General features: G+C 40.2%; 1 pseudogene; it reads right to left on the bottom strand.

The window, feature by feature from the left end:
• The window catches only part of LOC109310337, a 45,545-nt pseudogene extending 20,475 nt beyond the window's left edge, over positions 1-25,070 (bottom strand).
• Between the last annotated feature and the right edge of the window lie 384 nt (positions 25,071-25,454).

Raw genomic sequence — 25,454 nt, 5'->3', positions numbered from 1 at the left:
GAACCCAATTGTTGCCTCCCTCAGGCACCTTGTGCCGGCAACAATCTGTGGGGGGAATTTCAGAGTTTTTATGCTTCCAAAATGAGGTATGAAAAAAGTAACCAGTAAGAACATAAAAGAGAAGCCTTACTATATAAAACACACTTATTAAAATACAGTGGGCCCATCTATACAAGACACTTCACTGTGCAGTAAGCTACTCTAATGTGAAGTAAAGTATCAGTATCTACATGTGTGTTGGACTTACTGCACAGTAAATTAAGCTAATTTTGCTAATACCAACAAATGCAGGTACTGGATTAATGGCACATTAGCTACTGTGCAGTACAGTAGTGTGTGTATAGACATTGACCCGGAACTGCTCCTGGTCAGCCTAGACAACAAGGAGTCACAGGAGGCAGAAGGGGGAGCTGTCCACAGCTCCGGTGTGGCTTGGGACAATGCCCTGTGGCTGAGTGGCAGCAGCACCCTGAGCTATCCCCTTGCTTTGCTTGCTGAGGGGATGGGGGAACTCTCTGTCCCTCGTCCTAGTGCTGCTTGGCTCCCCCCAGCCCCAGGAGGAGAGCAGTGCCAGGATGGGGGAGTTTCATAGTTTCTAGGGTCGGAAGGGACCTGAGTAGAACATCTAGTCTGACCCCCTGCCATGGCAGGAAAGAGTACTGGCATCAAACGACCCCAGCAAGGTGGGGGACAAAGCACTGGGCCAGGGACAGAGAGTTTCCTTGTCCCCTCAGACCTGCCACTACCTGCACAGCCAATGCTGCAGTTGGCTCCCTCTCCTTGCCTGTGCCTGGGGGAAGCTGGGAGCTGAGCAGTGCCAGGACCAGGGAGAGCTGCAAGGAATAAGCTCTGCTGGGACTGGGGAGGGAGGGGTGCGGGGAGGAGAGATGTTACTTACTCCTGGGTCCTAGTGCTGCTTACTCCCCTGCAGCTCCCCAGTCCCAGCACTGCTCACCCTCCTGCAGCTGCATCCCCCCACTCCCCGCTCCTGATGCTGCTCAATTCCTTGCTCCCCCCAGGCACAGGCGGGCAGTGGGAGCCAACTGGGGCATGCACTGCATGGGGAGCAACAGGGAAGTTCTCTGTCCCTAGCCTGGTGCCGCAGAGATGCAAAGCTCCCCCATCCTGGCACTACTCAGCACCTGGCTCCTGTTGAGAAGCCAGGAGCCAAGCAGCTCTGGGACCAGGGACAGAGTTCCTCCATCCCCTCAGCAAGCAAAGTGAGGGGAGAGCTCAGGGCACTGCTACCATTTGAGCAAGGGGCATCACCCCAAGCCAGCACTGCTGAGCCAGACTATAATCCCAAGCTCCATGTGGCTGGGAAATGTTCCCCACTCTGGGACAGTTCCCCCAACTCCATGGAGTCCAGGCCTGGCCCCTGTTCCCCCTGGCAGCCCAGGGAGGGTGCCAGGAATGCCTGGAGCTCCCCTTGGCTTCTGCAGAGAGTTAGAGCAGGAGCATCCCTGGATTCAACTTCTCCCATTAGGAGCAAATCTGTTTCCGACACAGGCACATTTGTAGATGTGTTCCCGGTCACAGTTTACTGCCTTATTTTAATGCACAATAACCTTAAGGTGAATTAACTGCATGTGTAGATGCACCTAGTAATTCCCTAAAAACTGAAGTATGAATTACCTTACACCAAGTAATGGAATTACAGGGAAGGACTGTTAAATATTTATAACTTTCTCTGTCCCTCAAATGTATTTATAATGCTGCTCCTTCTCTAAAGATGACATGGAATAAAAAGTTGAAAATATAATTATGTTAGAGGCACTATTAGGAGTACAACACAGTCTTCCAAATTAACAGCATCAACTTCTTAACTAGAGAAGCACTGATGGATCTAGGGTCAACACCGACCAGCATGCTAAAATGTTCTCCAACCTATGAAAGGATAACAATATGCATTGCTCATGAAACAATTTGGGAATATTTGACACATTAAAAAAAAAAATCATAGAAACTTAGAGTTGGAAGGGACCTCAGGAGGTCATATAGTCCAACCCCCAGCTCAAAACACGACCAGCCCCAACTAGATCATCCTAGCCAAAGCTTAGTCTAGCCAGGTTTTGAAAACTTCCCCAAGGATGGAGCTTCCACCACCTCTCTGGATAATCTACTCCAGTGTTTTACTACCCTCCTAGTGAGAAAGTTCTTCCTAATATCTAACCTAAACTTCTCTTACTGCAATTTGAGACCATTGTTCCTTGTTTTGTCATCTGTCACCACTGAGAACAGTCTAGCTCCATCCTCTTTCAAACCCACCTTAAGTTAGTTGAAGGCTGCTATTAAATCCCCCCTCAGTCTTCTCTTCTCTAGACTAAATAAGCCCAGTTCCCTCAGTCTTTCCTCATAAGTCTTGTCCCCCAGGCCCCTCACCATTTTTGTTGCCCTCTACTGGACTCCCTCCAATTTGTCCACATCGTTTCTGTAGTGGGGGACCCAAAACTAAACACAACACTCCAGACGTGACCTCACCAGTGCTGAAAAGTGGGGAATAAGCACTTCCCTTCCATTATTTGATTTCTTAGCTTACTTTTAAATTCTGGCTACCAGATAACTGAACTATTAAACAAACACATAGTTTCTGCATTTTAAAATAACCACAGAATAACGATAACAAAACTCAGCCCCTAAATTATGACAGCCTTTCTAGGTAGGGCAAGATATAAAATCCAAATAACAACAATAACAGCAGCAGCAGCAACAATATTATGCTACAAAGAGTACTAGGCCCATTTGAAAGAATATCAGAATATATTTTGATACTCGTATATAAAGCCGTAAGTTGCTTCTGCTGCAATTGCATTTAAAAAGCACCCAGGGAATTTACTGAACATAAATAGGGCTTGTGCTCCTACATCTTTAAGGTGGCTTTGAAAATCTCTCCATTAACTCATAGCTACTCTTGAAGAGCAATAGGCTAGTCATGGTCCTTTTCTTTTTTAAATTAAGATATTTAAACATTAATATTTAAACTGTTGAGACCCAAGGCCCCCTCCCTGTCTACTAGAAGCCTATTAGAACTTGCCTTCTGCGTCAGCAGGACATGTCAGCAAAAACATCTGAAGTAGCATTGGTTGCCAGTAAAATTAAGCTCTGACTGGTGCCATATGAGACTGCAGGGAACAAACAAAATAAGCAAAGAGATGCTGGAGAACTGCCTTTCCAAAGCAGACAATGTGAAAGAGATGCTACCGCTAGGGCAGGCATAAATGTGTAAGTAACATTTTACAAGCAGAAGACTGAAAATTTTTCCACCCACCAATTTTATAATGAAATACCAAACTTGTTCTAACACTGAGATCTTCCCATTGAAGGTTTGGCACAGACATTTCAAGCATGCTATACCAGTGAGGCAATGACCCATGCTATAAAGAACACCTTATGGGGGAACCTGAGAAAGAAATGAACTCTGACATTTCTGAAAACCAAGCTTATTGCTAAAGGTGGAAAAGTTGCCCATTTTGCCCTTTAAATCCACTTTCTGGGCAAGACCTTCCCCAGAATGACTCGCATGCAATTGTGTGTATAGAAGCTAATAAGACATGTAACCCAGTCCCTACATGTGAAGTTACTATCACTGCACACACTTGCACGTTCAGGATTCTGAAAGTCTGCCCTGAATCACACCTTTTATTCTTGATTGCATCCAGTACTGCTTTCTACAAAGTCTTTTCCATCTCAGGCAAAAGGCCACGTCTTTGATTTTATGCATCCATTAAGAAGACTGGAGACCTCTCTCTCCTCATCTTTGCTCTATATCAGACTGACAATTCTAGAACAAAGGGAGAAAGACTACCATGGAAGCTGGGGAAAAAAACAAAACATAACACAACACAGAAATCAGGCCATTTTTCATTTAGGTTCCTAAATAAAGATTTAAGTGACAAATTTTTAGGATCCAAATTTTTAAAAATATGGCCAGGTTGCTTTATAGTTATTTGGCTTTGATTAGTTTAAACAGCCTGTTAATGGCTAGATTCTAAATATATTTTATAAATATATTGTGGGAGGGAGGGGGAAGTATGGCTCAAAAATAATATTCCATCCTTTCTGAATCTTTGGATTTAATACATCCTATCATTTGATGCATGTCTCCAGAGAAACCAGTAGAATGAGTGCCTACAATTCTAACGTTGTATAAGAGAAAGATTCACCATGTAACAAGAAAGATGGACATTTAAGCTTGTGTTTGTACAGTCTTTATATTACAGCTTTTCTGTAAAATGCTTCATTTATAGAAATTGGCGCCAATATGCAAAAAACAATTCTGAGGGTATATGCTCATACTGAGTGTAGGCTCCTACTCTGAAAATGAATAAAATATAAACATTACAGGGAAGGAAAGACCTTGGAAGGTCAACTGTAGAGCAAGGGCAAAACCAGCAGCTACACACAGAGGCATCAAGCTGCAGTATGTGGTTCATATGGAAGACTCTAAGGAAACTCTGAAAACAATGGGTCAAAGGAGAAAAAGAAAGAAGTACTACAGCATCAGATAGGTCATGGTCTTAGCAGCCGAGCAGCAAGAGATATGTGAGGATTGCTGTGAGTATAAGGAAAAATCCAACCACTCTGCCAGCCTCTCAAGTACAGTCTCAAACTCATCAGTGTCTTGTGACTGATTTTTAAAGAAGGAGCTAAAATGTGCTTAGCAACCACAAGCTGAAAACACAGGATTGAAAGGTCAAGAAATAAACTATAAAAATAATTGCCTAAACGTAAGGGGCAAATTCTCACTTGTGGTTCTTCCACTGAGCAACCACACCCCTCTATCAAAAGCAATTCAAATAAAAGTAGGATTCAATCTCAATGATTTTTTTTTGGCTCTATCCATCAAGATTGTATCGCAGCACTTAATAATAGTACTCATTTTATATAAACTTTTCAAACATAACCTAAGGCTCTTTTTGAAAAAAGTGAGACCCCCCCCCAACAAAGAGAGGTGAAGTAACATGCTCAAGGCCACACAGCGGGTCAGTGGCAGAAACAAGGATCAAGGTCTTTTGTGCACGAATACAGACCATTATCAGCTATGAACAAGACACAAATGATACAAGTACGACAACTTCATACCTAGAAGGCTGAAGCTCAGCTTTTGAAAATGCAAGGGGCTTCATTTTCAAGGAAGTAAAGCACCCAGCAACTTCTTTTAACTTCAATATTTAATTGTTAGCTTGGCTTTAGTTACAGGGACTTTAATTTACGTGACGCTGTTGTGAGCTCTGTGCTTTCTAAAATCTTGGTCATCCTCCACTCTGGTCTCCAAGACCAAACAGCTTAAATGCAGCTGTTAATCATCTCTCTTGATCGAACTGATGAGCATGTCACTCCCCTGCCTTAATTCCCTCCACTGGGTCCCTATCCAGTGCTGCATCTAATTTAAGCTCATCACCTATTTCAAGACTCTGCATAAAAGTCTATCCTTTCCTACTTATCCACCCATATCAGGCTTCCCACTGCCCATCCACGTCACCACTTATGCTTCCCGTGCTTCTCACTCATAACTTCTGCGCCTTCTGCCACATAACTACCCATGCACATACAACCTAAATGGCAAAGTCCTTGCTACATCCAGAAATAAGTTCCTCTTAAAGAGCTACTTCTGCCATCTTTCCCACAGTGCATCTAATTGACTTACATAAACATACTGATTTGTTATTCCCAAACCTCCAACTTGTCTATTTGCTTGTCTTTGTCTTTAGGCTGTGACCTGTGAGAATGGACTTCTTAAATGCCCTTAAAAAACACCTCTCCCTTTGACAGTACAACAAAGTAAATAATTTAAACCTAAAAAAGAATGTATGGATGAGTGGCATAATGAACTTAAATAAAAAGATAATTAAAATAGTTTATGAAGTTACTAATAAAGTAACTAAATTGGAGTGATAGTATTTATATACTGTGCCTGCTTTTTATTAAATTGTCATTAATTTTGAGGTTCATCTTTTAAAATAACCCATTCTTTATTAATAAAAGCTAGAGATAGTTATACACTGGTGAAGCAGAAAAATGCACATGTACATACAGACACATATATTTATCTATGGCATGACCCACAACAGCAATACCTAAGGGAGAAGGGATGTGTGCATACCACACATACACCTGCACTTCATTTATATATTTGTGTACATCACACATCATCATTTTGAGCCCAATCTTCATTTACATTTATTAATATCTTTTTTTTCTTTGCAAAAGGAAGGTGTACTTGTTGTACCATATACTTGAGTAGGTAGGGAGAAAACAAGAAAAAAAATTGAGGTTTGTCTGTGCATATATCATAGGAATGATTAGAGAGGTCAGTAATATTCTTCAAGCCTATAACATTCACATTACTAAACAGCTTCATATATAGTATTTCAATGACCTGATTAAGTGCCAGCGCTGGTGCACGTGTGTGCACACTTGCGCACACACACAAAGATAAGGTAGATTCTTTTGTCAAAGATGCATTTGAGATTAACAGCAAGCTGGCAGAATGAATATGTTCCACTGCACTGAGGCAATTACTCTAGTAGGTAAAACAAGTGATAAAGATTTATTTAGTACAAGGCTGATATTCATTAATCTCTTTAAACCCCATGTTAAGGTTGTTTAAAGTACTGTAGCTCTTCTCTGGAAAGGTCTGTTGAATCTATGACAGAATAGGCAGACCTGCATAAATGCAGTGCAGGTCTCCATGGACTATGACATTTCTATACCTCCACAGGGAGGCCAGTATTTTAGATTAGTTTGGTTAGCACTGCAGATGCAGCATGCTGATTTACTAAACTCTGATGCAAGTACCAAAAATAATTAGCTTATCAAAGATCACTTTCTTTTCCCTCTTTCATTAGTGTGCTAAATATGGCATTGTTGCAAGGAAATAACTTATTTCAGTGATGTTCAAACATTAAGTGCAGATTTTTACAGAATTTCAAATATTTCTAATAATACCTATTTTCCAGTCCTGTTTTTTTCTAAATAAACATTTAATACAATGGCACAAGTGACATTCAATTACCCCCTCCTTCTGCACGTTGACAGCATAAACCATTAGTAAGCATTTCTAAAAATGAAACAGTTATTTTGGTACTCCAACATTAAGCATACTAGAAGTACCTAGATAGATTTAGTACAAACAAGCTTTTATGAACAGCTTTTATACTTTGTACATGAAACCTGTTGAATGCATAACAGGAGTCCTAAAATGTTATGCTTTTATATCCTTATTTCTGTAACAAATTGAAGAGGTCTTACTTATATTGGGAAAAATTCTGATTTGGTACAAAGGAAATAAATACATTTCTCTTCCTTCAAAATAAATAAATATTTCATTGTTCAAGCAAAAGCCATTTCTCAAGATATCAGTAACAACAATTATTGTTACAAGAACCATGGTCAAGGTTTCCAGATACTGCAGAAGTACATTACGTATGTTTTTAAAAAAAAAAAAAAAAATCAGAAAGACATCAACCCCCTCCTAATTTTTTTTTTTATCTTCAGGAAGCATATTAAAATGATTTATTTCTAGTCTGCTGCTCATAGTGAATGCAAGTCAACCTCTCCTTACCTTGCCAATGACAGGGATATCAACAGAACCCCAGGTATCAGCTCCCCAGTGAACTATGCTCGAGGCAAAATCAGCTGTAATAATTCCAGCAACTGGAAATAAAAAAGAATGTTAACAGTAGAAGCTAATCCAACACACATTGAAGTTACATCAACCACTTACACTGTACAGCAGATAAAAATAAAAATCACTAATTCCAAATGCAAAAATACATTTTATGAGACCACATACAACCAGTGAAACTCAGTTTAATCAATTTCAATTAAAAGAAATGTAAAGACTACATTAAAACATTTTAACAGTTTACTCCAGAACCAAGCAGAAAAAAGAATCAGAAAATCATTTTTACATAACACAGTATGTCAGCAGGAGTCAATTTCATTTTAATATTAATTCTTTAATCAGTTTTTAAAGGCTTCAGTATTGTAGGTTTACTTAACCCAACTTAGCACAGAATAATGGGACCGGCCCAGTGTTTCTTCAACATTTTTTCACACCCATATTCTTCCTTATCTCCCTTTTTCTGTGGCCTCTACAGCTTCATATCTTCATTGAAATGCCTTCCAGAAATGCCTTTTATTCCAGCAACATAAGATGGTTCCATTGTGCTGAGAGAGTTGCCTTTTCCAAAAGAGCAAAATTCTCCAGAGACTGGGGTTTCCAGATCTGAATGCTTAATTTCATATTCTAGCCCAACAAGGGCAAAGCTTCAAAAATCCTGGATCAGGTGATCAAACTACAAGAGCTAGTTATGTTGCACTATTCCTCTATTTTCAAATGCTGGTTCAATATTAACATCTAGCAAAATAATCTTTGAAGCTCTGTATTACTATTTCATATGTTAGTATTCAACATATCAGTAGCAACCTACTATTCACATAACTCTTCTAGTTATTCAAATAAAAGCAAAAGAAAAATATATTTTAAAGGTACTAAATATATATTTTTCAAGATATACTTTGCCTGTCAAACTAAAGTTGAGTAGTTAATTCAAACCATTACCATCAAGTATCTGCAATTTCCTCTTATTGTTCTCCTTAACTATGGGGTAAATACACTCCCCTTCATAGTAAGTAAATTCTTCTTGAAAAACATTTGTTTTGAGTTTAAATGAAAAAAAAAAGTCAATATGGCATAGTGTCTAGAGTAACTAGATTTAGTAATTACCATGAATTTGTATTCAGACTAAAGGATTCATAGTCATATGATTTTTCTAAAGTCAACTACACTTATTCTAATATTTAAACAGCCCACTAACTTCATCTAGCCCGCTGCAAGGGGAAAATCCTGAAGTAGCTGATCTCCTGAGCAGGAACAAAATCAGACAGAGGACTTCAGGATTTTGTGTTACAATATGCCCCTCTGCTATGTAATAAGTTGTTTCTAATCAGTTAATTATGTACAGTGGAGTGAATGGCTTTGGTATACACAAAAGTGAACATCCCTGCCTTCTGTTAGGTAGGTAGTATCTAATTGAGGTACAAAAATTTTCAAGATGCCTCTCTCCCTCCTCTTGAACTCTGTACAAACTCCCAGATTATGACTTCAAAATCTGTTCAATATATAGTGTCTGCTTTGCCTTCCCTAAATCTCTGTCCAAGCCCTAAACTGAATAAAAGTTTGTAAGAACAGCTATACCAGTGTGGGCATGTCCTGAAAAACAACTAGTCACAGCTGGTAAAAAAAAGTCCTAATCTGAACATTTTAAACCCACTAACAGACCACCATCTCTTACATGGATTGTAAATAGGAAAATGCCTATTTGAACTAACCACAGCTACACCATAGACACAGACAAGGCACAGTGGCAAAGAATAAGGGTCATGCTGACACAAATTTAGAATGGTCATATTACTCACAAGTGGTAAAGTCTCAGCTTAATTATTCAAGTACATGAAGAGTGTTCATAAAACCTCTATTCCAGACAATTACATGCTCTGTATATTCTCCACCATTTACAGAACATGTATTTTAGAAACTGCTTAAAAGAATTTTCAATAATTTCATATCCATCCACTTGTAAAATCAGGATTCCCTAGTGTCCTTACTTTAAATGATACTGGCCTCAGAATGAGAGAAAGATTTTAACAAATACATTTTAGAAATCTCACAGTGATTAAAGTGGTTTTTCCATGCATAATAATGAGGTAGCTTTGAGCCCTTTAAGATCTAACCTTAAAACAAGTTTAAGATTTGATCTCAGAGCTAAAAGTAAGTGGTATGCCCATTAGGAAACTGGCAATGTCCCCATTACATTGTTGATAGGCAGTTTAATGTTTCTAACCTGATGGGTTTCAAAATATCTGACTTTATATTTGTCACCACTACTAAGTTAGCCTGATTCATTAGGCGAGCATAATTTTGTGAGGAATTTACCCTTTTTGAAGAAACAGAAAATATTTCTCAGTTAGGCTATTTTAAATAAAAAGGTGGGGGAGGGTGAGATGGTCAAAGGTGTCTGATAACCATTTGACACATAGCCCTGGCAATTTACTATCGCCATTTCTTTTCTATATATTATTACCATTGTACAGCTTTAGTTCTCTCAATGGTCATCTGTGGTGTAAAACATATTTTATGAATGCCCAAATAAAGCATTTTGAAAAATGTGGCAGTTTACAATAAATTGCATATCAATATCCATTTTATTTAGTATTTCTCTTTCCTAATACTTAATTTAAAATAATAGTTTGAAAACAGTGCCAGAAAGTAAAATAATCCCATTTAGGATAACCACTGGTTTTTAGGTCTAGCTGTCAAGGTCAACTGATATCATTAGACTTACATGAACTCAATTCAAGTTACAGCAGGGAAATCATGTTAGAAAATATGGGTCAAGTCATCAAGCAGTAATAAAGCTGTTACCTCTACATTTAGTATTTGAAATATTTTTTTTAAATCTGTCATAAAATTAGTAGTATTTCCATTATTAGAGTAGCACTTGACAATAAATCTCTTTAAAATGGCCACTTATTCAGATATATCAAGTGAAAGATTCAACCAAATGACATGTTTTATTTAGTCTACAGAAATTTTGTCTCTACATGGAGTAAACAAGAAAAAAAGGTAGAGAAAACTTCTTAAGCTTAAAGATAAAGAAAAGCTGGGATACTCAAATAATGGCTGCCTTTTTGCATATTTGTGCCTGTATAGTGATATCATCTATATAGCATATAAGAACCAAGAGATACAGAGAATAAATTTATACACAAACATGAACTACTAAATCCACATTACGCTGATGAAGTAGCATCAAGTCAAAGCTAAGGCATTCAGATACTACAGTTATAAACTTCATTTTAAAAATGAGCTGTACTCTCCTCCAACACATATTCTCAATCAAAGTTTGGAGAGGGATTTTTTCAAATGCACAGTTTCAATCTAAATTTGCTCCCACTGAAGTCACCACTTTTACAATAGATTTCAGCAGAAGCAGGGTTAAGCCAATACTGAGCACTCTGTAAATCCCAACCTAAACTGTTTTCATAAGATAAATCTGAGAATGTGTAGCATCCTTTGTATTACAAGTATCACTGAGGTCTTCAAAAGAATAATAATTACAAACAAATTAAATCCTTATGATACATTTTGTAGATTTCCAATACCCTTGAATTTTAGACCCAATGTAAGTAAGAGCAATAATTCTGGCCCTAAATGTTTTTTCCCCACTAACTCCTACTGATCTGGGTAAATTGATAGTTGAAGACAATCACCAGATACTGGCAGAAGTGACCTGCAAAAGCTTCAAGATACAGACATATCAACTCCAGATTTGCTTCTCCCTTCTGCCTATCTTGGCTAAATATAGACAGTCAAAAAGCCTGAGGCTGAATCAATTCTGTCTTTGCAGGTTAGTCTACACTGCACAGATTAAACTGAAACAGAAGTGAACAGACATTTACCTTTGATTCAGGAAATGCAGCCACATGCCTACAATGGCTCAGGCCAGAAGCTGGGGAGCACTAGAACACAGCTCTCTGGCTGTGTACGCATTTCTACTTCCTGCTGCCCCTGAGGTCTCTGGGATTTACAGTCCAGACCTACAGCAGCAGGACTCTGCAGGGATGCTCATCACTTTCTCTTCCTGCTTCCAGATGCCTCTGGGATTTGAAGTCAACAGTCACAGCCAGCAGTAAGTTTAAACAGGGAAAGGGATGTTTGGCACTCCCTACCCTTGTCCTCTCGGGTCCAGACCCCAGTTGGGGTTTGCCTAGAGGGAGCAGTCCTCTTGCCCAGCTGAGATCCATGTTCCTGCTGCCCCTCAGGGGGCGGGGGGGAAGAGTTCCCCCCAGCATGGAAAAGAGCCTCCCCCGTCCTCCCTCCCCAACCCCCTGCTCTGGGGCCAGGCAGCATCACATGGAGCCCCCTTCCCAGCCCCGTGGCAGTGCAAGGAGGAGGAGTCCCCCTCCCCACCCTGGGAGGAGGTGAGCTGAGGGAGAGCTCCCCCAGCAAGGAACAGAGCCCCCTCTCCACCCTGTGCGACAACCAACCCAGCATGGCCCTGTTAAGGTGAAGGGGGCAGGGAGAAAAGTTAATTCCTCCCTCCTTCCCTTCCTTGCAGATGGGGTCTGCCAGCCCCAGAGGCCACCACTGCAGCCCCCTCCCCTCTGCTCCCTAGCAAACAGGCTGACCCCTGCTGTGGCAGGGGAACAGGGGAAGGCAGAAAGAATTAATGCCCTCCCTGCCCACTTTGCCTTAATGGGGCTATGCTGGCCAGTGTCTCCACTAGGGCCAATCCCCGCTCTGGCTAGAGAGCAGAGGGGCAGGGTCAGCCCTGCAGCTGAAGCAGAGACTGCCCAGCCCAGAAAGCACACCAGGATGCTGGGGGAGTCTGGTTTAACTTAAACTGGGAAGGGGTCTGAGACAGGCATTGTGTAAACTGGTTTGAGCCAAATCAGTTAAATCTGATTGTACGTTTAACCAGGTTTATCTTAAACCAGTTTCGGCCATTTTGAAACTAGTTTATGTGCACTGAATGTCTGTTCTGTTACAAGTTTAAACCTGTTTCTGATCACTTAACCGGCTTACGTGTAACTTCTGTCCTTAGCTTTTGAAACTGGTTTATGCATACTGAGCTTCTGTTCTGTTACACATTTAAACCAGCTTCTGATCACTTAGCTGGTTTATGTGTAATTTCTGTCCCTAGCCCTTCAGGTTCCAGTCCAACTATCCCTCAGTGACTCTTGAAGCTTTGTTAATGAAGTTTTTGCACCTCTCTTTCCTGCAAGCCACTTCAGATGGGAGGAACTACACAGGAGCAGGTACACAGAAAAATCAGGGGGCAGTCAAAGAGATCTTTTTTGTTCCTAGCAAAAGGAGGCACATATAGGTACGTGCTAGTATATCCCTGCTGTATTGGTTACTTAGAGCCCAAATAATTTAGAAAAAACAGGAGAATGTTTCTGAATAAATGCATTATTAGGTAACACATGCACTGTTTTGAAAAATCCAATTAGTATCTTTCTTGCATATTTATTTTCCCAAATTAAGTCAGTAAAGGTGTTAAATGTAACATATAACATATAAAATCAACATACAAAGAGATTTACGCTTAACTAAGTTAAATTTGTGAGGTAAAAATAGTATTCTGGTGGGTTTTTTTATGGAGTTAAATACAATGGAAACCATTTAAATGAATAATGCATTTTTTTGTTAATGGAAAGGCAAAGTAATATAAGTGGGACATTTTAATTCCCAGGCACATGAAATTTATTGTCACTTGGATGCCCACTGGGAATAATTTATGCATCCTCTATTAACAAAATATTTTTAATTTGAATTTGCATATTTTACTCATTAGAGTTAACCTTGACATAGTCCTTTTTGGAGGTGCCATGCCCTCAGGTGTGTGTTTAAGGAGTGTCCACTTATCAGAAAAAATAATTAAACAAATGCACGTGTACTTTCCAAGGAGAAAAGCATGGTACATTCCAGGTTTCAAACATGTTATTTATATATTCAGGTGGTGAATCTACATATGAATTTAGAGGGATCTTTCATTTTATCTTGTAAAATCAAAGCCAATTAAAACTCACTGCATTTTAAAGAACCTCTTCATTCAAATGCACAAAATCAAAAGAAATGAAGGCTCCGGTATTAAACTGTGAAACAAGAAGAAAACTTCACAGTTACAACTTACTTTCATTTCCACAGAGACAATAATCTTAATAATCTAATCTCTCTAATCATTTCCCATAACAATGGAAGAACACAAGCAAAAAAAAAAAAGCTTCAGGAAATATTTTCAGTCATCAGGTCTTTTTTAACAGGCATTACAGTTATGAAATTCTGAGACTTATAAAATAAGTCAATTTGTTTAATCAAGAATGATTTACCACAGCTGAAGTTGATGTTAAATCTCCACTCGCTAAAATATTCAAAAGCACCGATGCTCGCAAGAAAAGCTATTTAGACCACAGCATCTTGCCTTACAAGAATTAAATGCATTATCCTGACACTGACTCCAGTGCTCCCTTGGCCTTCAGTTGGCCGGCACAAAAGGATATGCAATAGCAAAACCTTAAGCTAGGTAGTGCACAGGAGAAAAAATGTGCCCTAAACATTTGGGCTTCTTTTCTCTGTGAAAAAACCTCAGTTGTCATACAGAAAGAAAAGATACCTATACAGGATTGGGAAGGCTGGGGAAACGGAAACCATACTTGGTGACAATGTTTCACTTAGGGCCTGTAGAAAGATTTATTGCCTGCTGATCCCATCCCTACCCACAAAGGCCACAACCAGATGAGTGCAGCCATGTGGTTTACGGCACTGCAGACACATCTGTGGCACCACATACCGCACATTCAGCTGTCCTCTGCTGGGGCGGGAAGGTTGACCCTGGGAGATCCTGGGGTCAAAAAATCTGCACAAAGAAAAAACAGAGTAGCACATGTGGGGGCAGGGTGCACTGCCCAAAACCAGAGCCTCACCACTGCTGCAGCTCCAGGAGCCCTCCAGGACCTCAGGTAAGGTTGCTGCGGCCAGCCCAGGGCTGGCTCAAGCCTCCCCTACACAACCTGTTGTGCACCGGAGGGTGTGTGGCACAGGTGTTTCCCGAGGACAAGTAACAGCGGCACAAGGTATGCTGCTGCTTCTTGTCCCCAGGGAAACAAGCATCCATGCTCACGTGGACACAGACAAAGTGTTCAAGTATGCTATCAGCCTCAAAGGCAAGAAACATAAAGGGAAGCATCACCAGACTGAGCCAGCAAGTTGATATGTAGGCTGGAGCCCCTAAAGACCCATACAACCAACTTATTCTCTCTGTGGCCTTTCTATATCCTTGATTACAAAGTAAACAAGCTAACGATAAATACTGTATTAGTGTGTTTCACTTTTTGATTTTGAAAAAAGGACTAGAGATATTTCACAGTGAAAGTAGATTCACTCTTTAGCTTATTTTAGATGGCTCTGAAAATTTAGCTTTTTGAGATAAACCTCCAAACTTTAAGCATTCACCTGTTAGCAGTAATTGCTACTGATTTGCAGTGTCTTTAAGGCATTCACCTACATTTAAAGCACTATAAAAATTAAATAGAATTATAAAACTGACCTCCTATAGCTATAAAAACAGATAATTAGACAGACTAGGGGGGAAAAAAAAACAAACAAAATGAACAGGCCCAACAGCAGCTACTCTAAAAATGCCCGGAGGGGACTGGGGGGAGAAGAGTCAGAAAACTGGAAAAGGTCAAGCTGAGATAGATGCCAGGGGGAGAGGAAATTCCACATCCGAAGTCTCATCATGGAACAAATGCTTTTTTAGCTGGATGGTAATTGTGCAAAAAAGATGGGTGGTTTCAGAGCACAAATAACCAATAAAGAATCTTCAAAAGAGACTGTTGTGAACATAGTGAGGACCTACAGTATTAAGGGACTTTAAAACCCCAGGGCCAGCTTAAAATTAATCCACCACTTTATAGGCAGCCACTTAAAGAACAAAGGTGGACAAGCATAACATACAAATTGCTCGAACCAATGAATGCAAATACTGCTACAAGAAAGAAGCAGTATTAAAAGGAGCCATGCTATTAAGGATAGCATTAAAGAGATGAAACCTCATAGACAGAATGACTACAAAGCACTTTTAGGATAAGACATCCTGTACATTATGCACAAATATTTCCAACTAAATTACATATGTTTACATCCTGTACTATTTTTTCCAGGTAGGTTAATCCTTTGCTTCAGGACTGCCAACCCAAGACAATCTTTAATGACAATCTGCAAACTTTTTACTGACAACCACTTTTTTTTTCCTTATGTACGTTTTTATTAAATTAACATTAATGTAACCTTCCTGCTAAGCCCTGGGCAGCAGTAATAAGAGTCAGGATGAATTTTTTACTATGGTTGGTGTTAACCACCTCACTGTTTGGTTGTCAGTAAAAAGTTTTCAGATTATCAATAAAAATAAATAAATCTTGGGTTGACAATCTTTCTTGACAACATCAGTGGTTTTACACCACGCTGCTGCACCCAAAGGATCCCATATTGACTGTACCCTACACCATGCTGAATCCAACCCAGCCTTACACCCACTGGCTTACCCCTGCCTTCCTCTTTCCCCATTACCCAGTCCTTTGTGGATTGTCTGCATACCTGTGCAAGAAAGATGGGTGGTTTCAGAGCACAAATAACCAATAAAAAATCTTCAAAAGAGACTGTTGTGAACATAGTGAGGACCTACAGTGGACTGTCTGCATACCTGTGACCCAGGAGTGTTACAGGCAGGTGACAGGATGCAACAGCAGCAACACATGACTGAAGAGAAGGAGCTACAGAGACTCCTGGGAAACACAAAGGCCTGACAAGGGTTTCCTTCAGGTTGTTGTGCTCCCACTCAGGTACCAAGTGATGCTCTATTCTGCTCTGTCTGTCCTTCAACACTGCCTCCATCTTCTTTCCTACAGTGGAGCTTCAATCAAGCTCCAGTTGGGTTTTTTTGTTTTTTTTTTTAATGGATGGCTCAAATTTTTTTATTATTTTTTTCCCCCTAGATTTTAAAGACGACCATTTTTGGCTTTGTTTTCTAAAGCGTGTCTGTAAATTTATGGACAGTTGGCAACTCTACTTTGCTATAACTATGACTGACACTGTTTTTGCCTTTCATGCCTCACTGCAGCTCTTCCATATGATCACATAAAATCAGAGTGGAAAAAGATGTGAAATTCCAAGTGACCACAGAGGCAACTGTAGTTGATATTTTTAAATCCTAGTTATCCTTCCTAATAGCTCTTTCAAGCAACAGAGCTTGTTAAACCCCTCTCAACTTCCTCCTTAACACTAAACCAATTGTTGCATATGGCAAACAAAAATAAGATGACACATTAGTTCTAAGACACATAAGCTAGGTGGACTCTCCAATATAAATCTTTATAACCTGGAAAAGCTCCAGAAAAGAGCAGCACAGATGAAATGTAATGCAATTACAAATATGACTGCACTTAGTTTGATTACATGAGAAGGAGTGAGCAATCAGTGCCAATTACAGGTTAAATGGGGGAAAAATCATTTTAATTTAATTGACCCAAGATTCTGAAATTGCAGTATTGCAGGCAGACCCTTGTGACTGCACAAAGATCTTCCCTCCCTCTCACCCCTATTTAGATCATATTTCAGGAAGACGGCATTAATGTCTTCAGCTAAACTAAAGCCTTCGGAATACTTCAAGAAGTGACGATTGGAAATGAAACTAACTTAAAAAGCTCCTTGTGGAAGCTGCTGAGCTGTTAAAAACATTGTCATCATATCAGTATCCAAAGTATGTCCCTCAGAAAGTATACTTTTTCTATATGCAAGGCCAAGTTCTCCCAATTATAAATCAGGTGAATTGGACCAACCTTTCTTATAAAGTTTCCTGTTTGAATTAAATTCATACAGCAGCAATGGGATAATACACCATCCAACAAGTACTCCTATCCCTGCCTCAGTGATCCAGAACTTGACAGACCTTTTGTGAAACAGAAGATGGATAGACATTTCAACAGAATTTGGTCCTGGACTGTGTTCCTCAACTGCTCAACTGGCTGGACTTTCTAACATTGTCACAGCAAAGCCAGGGATCTTCATTAAAAGGAAACAGCTGCTTCCTTAACAGGACACTATTCACTATTCAACTGAAGTCTGTGTAGCCCCCTGAGAGTGCCTATATTTATATTGCAGGTTCTCATTTGCAGCAAGCTATTAAAACTAGATTGCAGAGTTGAGTAGCTTTTTTAGATCAATAGAATTAAATACCTATAAGTAATCTTATCTTAGATTATGATAGCAGAGACAATATAGGTGACAAAACAAATATTTATTTATACAGTAGATTGAAAAAGTTGGGCCACAGCAATTTAGTTTCCCTTTACTTGAAGTTTTGAGTTGCCACAAATTTGTTGCTGCATTTAAAAGAGATAAAACAGACTTTAGAAATCCTGATGACATATTTATAAAAGAACAAAGAAGCCATGTAAAAAGAAAATAGGAAAATAAAACAGCTCACATGTGGGATCAAATATACAAACTTAGCTTTTAACCTGACAGTTACTCCACAATGCAGCCGAGTACATTGCCAACATGTCACAGATGTGCAACACCTGAGCTGGCAGGGGAAGAAAAAATGATTAAGGGAGGGTGTGATAATGGAATTCTGCCTTAACACGTTCATCCCAAAATACTCTTGCACATCTGTTACACCCAAAGCCAGTCTTAAGAGTAAAGTGTTCTTCTAATGAGCTAGATTTTATAACAAGTTTATCTCCTTAATGAAAATACAAGTGTTACATTCTTCTAGCAGTGGCACTAAATTTAGGGTTTCTTTTCACCCTCTCCCACTATATACAGATATTTAAGTACCAGAGGTTAAAACATCATGTACCATATGCTACACAGAGTAAGCTGTCTTTGTCATTAATTCCATATTCGTTATGCCTGTAAGTCTATGGGAATGTCACCAAGTAAATGCAAAGTATGGTGGAAAACATATATATAGATGAATTCATCCAAACAGCAAATGTGATGAGAGAATTTATTGATCATTTCCCAACATCCTCTATGTTTCTTCCATGTGCACATATATAAACTCAGCACAAAGCATCTTGTAGAATCAGGGCCACTACTATTTTAAGAACACAAGATACTAAATTTAACTTATCCGATGTTATATACATTTTCTCGCACAGAACAATTACGCATACAGCATAGTGATATTGCAACACCAACCTTTTGGAATGATCTACGCCTCTAATTCTGCCATTCTTAATGGGAGGTTGTTTCAAAGCTGCATCACAGTTAAACTAAAAACTAGTTTACAACATTTTTTGTATTGCTGAGATGTGAATATTTGAACTCTGTATCACTTTTTTTTTAAACTGTTGGAGATTACCATATTTACTTGAATACAACACAATGTTTTTCCCCTCAATTGGCATGGGAAAAGCAGCTTTATAATCACATACAGTGATTATTTAGTGAAATCTCACTAAATACATTGTCGATCATTTAACTGCTGCCAAAAAAAGAAAAGATGTGCTCAGCAATGGAAACCAACTATGAACTTGATTAAATGCAGCCAACACTCAACATGACTATTAGACACATGGCCCATTCTGGCAAACATGCTGGGTGGGTGGGTGGGTGTGTGTATGTGTGTCTCCCCCTTAAAAAAATGGGCATGTGCTTCCTCAGGAAGAAATGAGCACTGGAGGTCCTGTAATGCCAGGCTAGCATTCAGCAGAGACAAAGTAAGCTCCTACACCCTCCCCTGCTGCCAAAAATGCAGGTGGGAACCTTTTTCTTCTTCTTCTTTTTTTAAAGGAAAATGTTCTGTGTCCAAAGTCAAATCAGCCAAATCAATTCCAAATTCGTAAGTCATTCAGAACCATATGTGGCTCTACTACCAGCAAGCATCCTTTACCCCTGCCTGGGGCTTCAGATGCTTCCAAATCCTTCGGCAGGCATCCTATGTGAAGACCCAAGCCCAAAAGCTTGGTGTTCTGATACTCTTAATTTTGTTTGCCCTCAGCCTATGGTTGCAGGAACGAGCTAGGGAGAAATCTCCAATTTCCATAAAGTTGGCATGTAGCTGAGATCCTCCCACTGGAAACTGGTCAGCAGGAAGCTAACTATGACGCTTTCCTAGGGAGTCCTGTCCACAAGCAGATAAGGCTGCAACCCTCCACTACACAGTGCCATTTTAACTGTATTACCTTGGTCAGGATATTTCTACTGCCAAATAAGTATGCAGGTGAGAACCTACCACAAAGATAGATTAATGGAGCCCATCTGAACAAGACATAGGGTGGTGACCATAAAGTGCAATCCCCCTCAGCACTCCTTTTCAAGTCATGCTGAGCCATGACAGTTCACCCAGGATCCCTCTGTTGGCCATGCTAATCATATGCTTGACTCAGATCTGACTAGACAGAGAGCATGGGAAAAGATTGAGGCCAAGGTCAGACAGAGTGGGACTATGGCAACTGCACTGCCTGTCAATGTTTAGGGCAGGAGGGAACATGCGGCACTCAAGAAGGTGGTGTTACTACTGACACTTCTATACACTGCCCTAGTCTTTCCCACTTCAGAGCAAGTCATACACAGGATCCAAAGAGCTACGTGCATCTTCTGGACCTCCGCATGGGAGAAAGTGGAGGACCACACTACACAAAGCAAAATGGACTAGAGACAGAGGAATGTGAAACATCCTACTCTTCCTCTGGGCCAAGTACGTGAGCCAGATTTGCAAACTGGCTGGCAATAGGGACAAAATCCAAAACAGTCCACTTTGTAAAGTATTATGCAGGGAAACTACTGTGACCGTGGCAGGTGTACACAATGACCAACATAAGCCCATGGACCATGGAGCCCTGTGGTTCTACGAGGTCCTGAAACACTTCCAGGATAAATACAAACTGCACGATGAGGCCCCAGCAATGCTGGTGAACCACTACAAGATACAGAAGGTGGTAAGGGCAAGAGAAATCATATCACCCATGGACCTACTAGCTGGTGATAGGTGCCAGGCCATGTGAGAGCAAATCTTCCACAAGCACCTATAGAAGGAACACAAAGACTTGAACTGACAAGCAGCCACTGAGCACTCCTTATGAAGGTATGGAGAAACAGTGCAGGGCAGAGGTCCATCCAACTCTCCCAGGCATCCTGCTGGTGGGAGGTGGAAACAACTGACCACCTCTTCTGGGACTGGCCATATGCCAGAGAGATGTGAAAAATAGTATGCACACTCCTCCTGGTGGTGATAGGTTTCATAACCATGACCAGAGAGGCAGTTCTGTACGGGCAACTGACTAAGCAACAAGGGGCCTTGTTCTGGAGGACGCAAGCAATGAGGATGATGGCAATGATGGTGATGACGATGATGATAAGGACGAGTGAAAGGACTGAACACACAAGCAGGGGAAATGGGAAGTCAAGGAGGGAGTAGGAAGCTGAGCTAGTCCTTTGCGTAACTGTGACAACTTAAAGGTGATGGTGGGGGTTCATGGGCACGTGGAAATGATGTGCACGATCTCTGTAAGGGAGCTAAGAATGATGTAACTGTAAAACTGTTTTGGACTGTCAAGTGAACCTCAGTGGTCATAAGAGAGTTTGTTAGAAGTACAGTTATATTTATTTTATACACATACACACACACAAATATTTTTGCAAAAAAAAAAGCTTCTACTACATTCAAGTAGGTGCTGATGTTCTGCTCAACAGTATGTTAACTGAGCACCTGTGCTAAAACTTGCAGCAGCTTCAAAAAAAGGTAACATGCATCAATTCTAGATAAAATAAATGCATGGCTACTATATGCAAATTGCTACAGCCATGTTTAATTTAAAAGTTGTTTTCAATTTTGCTCCTTACTTCCATATGCTCAGGGAGAATGGGGTCTGTCAGTAGGGGGGGAAAACCTTGAGGGGGAAGCAGAGAGCAAATGACTACCTGAGGCCTGCCTCTACCCCCACCCAATTTATTTTTTTCTCCTGTAGCAGCGGGAGGGGCACAAATTCTAGGCAAACTTCCAATAATTAGATTCTATACCTGAAAATTATAAAAAAAAATATACATTTTCCATATATAGAATCTAATTATTGGAGGTCATCTTACAATCAGGGTTGTCTTCTATTTGAGTGAATATAAAACAAGTATTAAAACATAATACTTACTGTGAAAAGGAACAGGCAAGGGCATTGGAAAACAGGAAAAAGGGAAAGAGGGGTTGACCGAAGAAAAGACAGCAGCACAGCAGGAAGAAAGAACACCACGGGAGTGGCGTTTCCAGAGCAGCTGCTTCATGAGAATAGAGCGGCCCCGGGGAGTGAGGGGCAAGGTGCATGAGGGGATGCAGGAGAGCGAGCCGCTCTCAGGACAGCGGGTGAGAGCCAAGGAATCACCAAGAGGTGACCCTGAGTGGGGAAAAGAGCTCAGTCAAGCTCTACTGAGCCATGGGACTGTGGCTGAAGAGACACCGTGGGGAGGCGTGGCACAAGCAGTGGGAGAGCTCCACAGAAGGCAGGCATGCCGCGGGAGAAGCAACTACCACCCACATGTTCCAGCTGCAGCAGGGGGGGGCCGGCATTTACTCTGAATGCTATTTGTGTTCTTTGAACTCAAGGCAGATCCACAGGGAGAGGGTGCCAGAGTGGCAGCGACTCCACCCAAAAGCCTTAAAGGGTCAGAACTGCCTAGAACCACAGGCTGTGGCCAGAGCCCGCCCATGGGCAAGACGACCTGTCAAGGAAGCCACAGGTCAAAGACTGAGAGGAGAATTAAACCCCAGGAATAAAAGTCCCAGACGCTTTAGAGTTGAACTTTTAAATGCATGCTAGTGGAGGGTGAGCTACCCTGAGGGAGTGGGGCAAGTCAGGCCTACCTGCGACTGTACACAAGACTTACCTGATGTTGGGAGGAAGCTAGGTGGTCCATTTTCTTCCGGGTTGTTGAGACTTAAAAAGAGCAAACCTAGAATAAACAAAAAAAGAAAGAAAGAAAGTTATCTCACTCAAGAAAGGCTATGATTTCTATCGGCAGCGTAACATCTGGGTGGTGCTAGGACGGAGTATAGGGGAGGTTGGAGTCCCAGAAGAAATCCCTGCACCAGTTGCCTTTAGCCAACTGCGGTAGAGAACAAGCAACACCTCCCAACTAATAACATCAACAAAAAATCAAGACATGGCAGGTGAGAGTCAGACCTCACTACAGCAAATGATAATGGGATGAAAGAATCGGGCCAAAAAGACTCCAGGCTGCTGAGTACTTACGGTCAGCAAGGGATAACCCTCCCACACTTACCTATGCCTACTATTCTTTCATATAGCTGATTTACTGAAAAAATATATTAACAGGAGCAGAAAGTCAATTATGACTAAGCTCATGCAAAGAATAACAGAAATCCATTCCTGCAACCATTTACCTAAAAAAGAGAGAGATAGGGAAAAAGTGAGTAAAATAATATCAGTACAAATTGAACAGAGCAATAGAAGGGAAAGAAAATAATAGAAAACAGCCATGGAGGGAGAAAAAGAAGAAAAAACTATGAATATTTTTCTTTCGTCATGCTTCCCTTCTAAATCTTGTCCAGAATGTCAGTGTTCTGAGGGGGTAAAAGCAAGTACACGGACTCAGAAGGGGGCAAAAAGAAAGAAAAAAAGCCAGCAAAGTTCTTTATCAAGGTAAAACGTTTAAAACAAGAAAGTAAAATAAAAATCTCTTGGGTCTGAAGCCTGACCTTCCCAAGGGAATTCTCTCCCATCTTCCCAGGAGTTAATTGACAGCCCTTCCTTTGAGTGTCTGCATCAGAGGAGCATTAAGTAAAACTGAAAGTTCAGTGAGAATCAAGGGTGCAGTCCTGAAATCTGCCAGATGGCAAAGCATAAGGCTCCTGTCTTCCAGGAATCCCCTTCACTTCTCTTTTCTTCTCTGCTTATGAGGTGCCTTCCCAGACTACAACACTATAGTTAGCTATATAGTTTTGCTGAATATAAAAATCTTTAAAAATAAGAACTAAGAACCTGCTTCTACTCCCACCAACTTCAGTAATACAGGATCAGGCCTTTAAACGTTCATCTACACACCAAGTTCAAAAGTCAATCTTGCATATTTCTTTTATGAAGAAACCAGTAAGCTTGCTTTAATTGAATAAGAACCAGTGAGCCCACCAGCATCACTGCTGTCAGCCTTTTGATTACTAAACACGCAGCAGTAGATTTAGCCTTTGATACATGCTTTGCTAGGTTTTAGATTTGGAATTAAGTTCCTGCATTGTATATAGCATAATATTAAATCATACACAGTATACTATAAGCAATCCTCTGCTGGCCCAATCTACTAAAATGATTTATGCACAGAAAATTTAACTGTGCAGTAGGGAGACTGCTGCACATTTGCACCTTCACAAAGAACTCTTGTCATGCAAGTCACTGGTATAAATGCCATTTGGGCAGGTTTTAGACTGATGTGAGATTTAGAGTTTTAAAATAAACCCACCTGCTTTCAACATGAAAGGACAAACAACATGTTATATGGAATGTATACAGTTTCTTATGCACAAACATATAAATACATTTTATGGCACTCACAAAAATCCCACCAGCATTAAATAAGAGACCTGCCATAATGCAACCTGTTGTTGTTCCTCAGAGTGATTAAAATATGACTTTTATAGAGACTTTTATAGAGAATCAGTTTCTCCACCTTCCAGCCAGCAAATCCTCTCTTCCTCCTCATATTCATGACTTTTAATATATTCAGAGATTCCTAGACAATAGGGCTGGAAGGGACTACAAAATCATCAGGTTAAGCCTTGTTTTAAGAAATTATCTGAAGCTCAATATTTATTCAGCGATATGTTGCATATACACTTGTTTACAGACAGGGAAGATTAAATTTAAAAAACTAAAAAAATTTCCTAAAAAAAATTTAGATTTAAATTAAAATATTTTAAGAAATGTAGAGCAGTCTATGATGTATGGATACCTAGGAGGACCTTCCTAAACATATCATCAAGGTCCCAGCTTCTCAAATACCCATTGCTCCTTAGTTGTTCATATCTAACATGAATATTGCATCAAATTAGAATGAAAGACTAATTTATGTGTTGTGTCTCTTTCGTATTAACTCTGCTTAGTTGCCTATTTTGATATACCAAACTGCCTAGGACAAAACTATGCTTCTGTTGGGCTGGAAAATGGAAACATTAAGTGTTGCCATTAACAGTTATTAAACAATGACATTTCTCAAAAGGGCCCATCATTGTAGGTGTGTTTTCTATCCCAAAAATGCCAGAGAGCTCAGCATCCTTGGTTTCTGATCTGTATGTGCTTCATTCAGAAGAAAAACAACCAAAATATTGAAAAAAACCAACCAACCTGTGTGTGCTTCCATGTACAAAGCATCCCACTGACCATTTAAAAGCACAAAAGTTAGTCATGTGACTGTTTATACCTATAACAGTTATTTTATAAGCATTGCTTCGAATAAACCAATACCAGAAACAGGAGGCGGTTTCTGATTCCATGATCGCCATCAGACATTATTCTGAGGAAGAAACTATTTTTAGTAAAAGCAGATTCCACCACATGAACTGCTTGTGAATGAAGGGTGGGAGCTTCAGGGGAGGCAGTTTCTCTCTAGGATATACCTTTATGCCATGCTTGCAATGTTTGGTAGCTTTAAAATTAGAAGCTGTGAAGAGTTTTCCATATTACTGGTTTAAGCGCATATAGGTTTAACTACCTTATTTTAGGGGTTCCACCTATTTCCAACAAAAGAAATATTTCGCTGAAGCTGCACTAAAGTAGAATTACAAACCCACAATTTAAAGTCTGTGAAATAACAAAAATCGCATGAGATAGATTCCAGTATAGCTATAAAAAGGGGTCTGCACAATGTGCTGCCAAGC

This window comes from Crocodylus porosus, unplaced genomic scaffold (genome assembly GCF_001723895.1).
Source record: "Crocodylus porosus isolate Cpor-Errol unplaced genomic scaffold, CroPor_comp1, whole genome shotgun sequence".
In the NCBI taxonomy this organism is placed as follows: Eukaryota; Metazoa; Chordata; order Crocodylia; family Crocodylidae; genus Crocodylus; species Crocodylus porosus.
This window is presented reverse-complemented; position numbering and strand designations above follow the sequence as displayed.